Source organism: Macrobrachium rosenbergii, chromosome 59, assembly GCF_040412425.1.
Source record: "Macrobrachium rosenbergii isolate ZJJX-2024 chromosome 59, ASM4041242v1, whole genome shotgun sequence".
NCBI classification, from domain to species: domain Eukaryota; kingdom Metazoa; phylum Arthropoda; class Malacostraca; order Decapoda; family Palaemonidae; genus Macrobrachium; species Macrobrachium rosenbergii.
In genome coordinates, this window is record NC_089799.1 from 7,105,208 (window position 1) to 7,108,013 (window position 2,806).

Sequence of the window (2,806 nt, forward strand, 5' to 3'; positions counted from 1 at the left end):
CAAATAATTTTTTACCTGTGCTTATTCATGACAAAGAATTTTAGTTTCTTGTTCCACTTAGCTTTTCTGATATCAAACAAATGTATGCATTCTAATCTACAGTGGTAAAAAATTGGTCTGCGCTTCAGAAACCTAACAATGAACTTGCTCTGCTGGTGGAATGCTCTGGACCCCCATTTACTGTTTACCAAGATATCTAAGTGTTTGTGCTTCAGTGTTCATGCCCATGGGGCTGGCACTGAGCACGGCCTTCATACCATTTTCCGTCGTGCCCATATGGTTATTTATCTGAGAAGGCATTTTTTTAATAAACTTGGTCCTTTTACATTACTACTACAGGTTGGTAGTGCTGTTACTATGATACTGGTCAGCTCTGCAAATGTTCGGAATGTCAGAAATCGTCAGAAGGTCCACTCTTCAGCTGAAGCAACATGGCATGTAACACATTGTTTGTTTTTCCCGAAGCCTGAAAAATGAATGGTACTGCCTTGGGTCTTCCTGTTTTTGCAGCCAAAGGTATGGCAGTATGCAACAATCTTAATGACACCTTTTGTGGTGGCTCCCATCTGCTATGCGGTGCTACTGTCCATGATCCACACTGGCTGGGATGAAGTGCAGTCTTGATTATAAGATCTCTGGTCCCACCTCATTGGTTATTCGATTACTCTTCTTCTTGCGAAGAGAGGTATAGAATGAAAGGAGAATAATCCACTATATAGAAAATGTCCAAAGAATATCGCTGGAATGTAGTTAGTGTCATTGCTGTCACACGTATTTGGACTGGGAGAATAAAACGTAAGAGATTTGATTGCCTATTTCTTTGCCAGAGTAGAGGAGAGACATGGCATCTATTCACTTTGCAAGAAACAGTCTGTCGTTTTCCACCACTGTTAAAATTCACGATCGGGACACGCTTGACTTGTTGCAAAAAACCAAGATCATATCTTTAAATAACAAACCTCTACTCTGAGGCACGCAATTGCCTGCAGACACAGAAAAACATAGACTGTGACATGGATTAGTCACTTGCGTTTATGTCATCTCCCCAAAACTCTTTCGTCATCAACGGGCTCTTTCAAGGTGACACATCTGAATGAATGCAAATTAGATATCCCCCCTTTCTTCTTCAGTTTGGCTCTGATCTGAATTTCAGGAACGCAGTAAATAAACATTCATACCGATCTATACCTTTTGTGCTACACGCAAATATGTAAGGATCTGGCTGGCGGTATTACCTCTGGTTTCTTTAGCTCAGCTTCACCTTCACTCATCGGAGCGAGAGCGAGAGTAGTGGTATCCGGGATTATCAGAACGGAACACCAAAAAAGTAGCCTATTATCACCGAGGGTAAGAGTGATGGTAACGCGGGCGAGGTCGGCGTGGCTGTGGCGGTGATGGTGGCGGTTTGATCGTGAGAGAGCGGTTGCGTCTAGAGGTAATGTTGTTGAGACGGCTTACGTCGGTTCCGTTTCGGTAGTCTCGTTGAATGTATTTGATATTGGTTATTTAGTCCCACGTCGAAATGAATCGGAAATAAGGAAAATCTTAAAAGTTTTCTTGTGATTGCGCCTAGAGGTAATCTGTGAAGACGGCTAACGCTGGTTCTGTTGCGGTAGTCTCGTTTATATTATCTGCTAATGATTATTTAGTCCCATGTCAAACCAGATCTGAAGGAAGGGAAATCTTACAAGTCTTCTCGTAATTACTGAAAGATCCATCTTCAGAGACAAATTCTAGAACATAAATTCTTACCGAGTAAAAAATATCTTTTGAGATAGGCCTAATATTTGCACACCGTAGAAAAACAAACTTAAAAAGCCTGATTCATCAACTAGCTGATGTGAAATGAACGATGACGAGCAGTCGTCTTAGCTATCTCCTACTCTTCTAGCAACAATGATTAAAAATCAGAAATCATGGCACAGGCGAACGATTTATACGCTCCGTGGTAATTATCAGTTAAAGTAGTCCAATAGGACGCTGAAGCGGTCAGACAGACGTTTCACGTCTGGGAACATCTGCGTGATGTTACGGTTGGCGCCAAGGTCAAAAGCGCGTCTGTTACGAAAGTGATCTCGGGGAATCAACTAATATATATATATATATATATATATATATATATATATATATATATATATATATATATATATATATATATATATATATATATACATATATATGTATATAAAGGTTCTTTGTTGTTAATTACATTCAGAATCCTTACCAATAAACGTGGAATTTTGATAACGAAAGTGCCATGAATTATAAATCAAAGATGTTGAATTCCATACAGTCACTTCTTAATTATAGATAGATAGATAGTCAAATGTAATTATATACTTACGAGAGGGCATTGACAGTCATCCAGATTTTTCAGATATTTATTATGCATGTATAAAGAATCCTTATATCAAATTATGGCACAAATATTCATTGCAGAACTAAGACTAAACATACATAGAAATACTCCAACACTGAAAGAAAAAGAGGCCACTAAATCTTTAAAAAAAAGCCACTCTCCCTCTGAATCGCAATCACTTCTTTTACTTAACCTACTTAAATTAATAACGTCTTTTTAAATAAATATGTGAAAACAGGGTTATACATGAATATATACATATATGGTGTGTAAATGTGTCTTGTCTCAGTATTTGGGTGAAAGTTACATGCTACTATAAAAACAGGTCATAAATTGACTCGGGTGTGTGAATCGGACGCCAGACAGTCCATAATTTCTGCGAAATTCAATTGTGTCCGTACTGTCCTAAAATGGAAAACTGCAGTATCTGCAAAATTTTCGAAGTTG

At 38.3% G+C, this 2,806-nt stretch overlaps 1 long non-coding RNA gene across 1 annotated transcript in view; it reads left to right on the forward strand.

Moving 5' to 3' along the window:
* The window catches only part of LOC136837476 (uncharacterized), an 8,050-nt gene extending 5,971 nt beyond the window's left edge, over positions 1 to 2,079 (forward strand). Inside the window, exon 5 of the long non-coding RNA XR_010852701.1 lies at positions 340 to 2,079. This is a non-coding gene — a long non-coding RNA (uncharacterized lncRNA). The remainder of the gene's footprint in view (positions 1 to 339) is intronic.
* Positions 2,080 to 2,806: the final 727 nt, after the last annotated feature.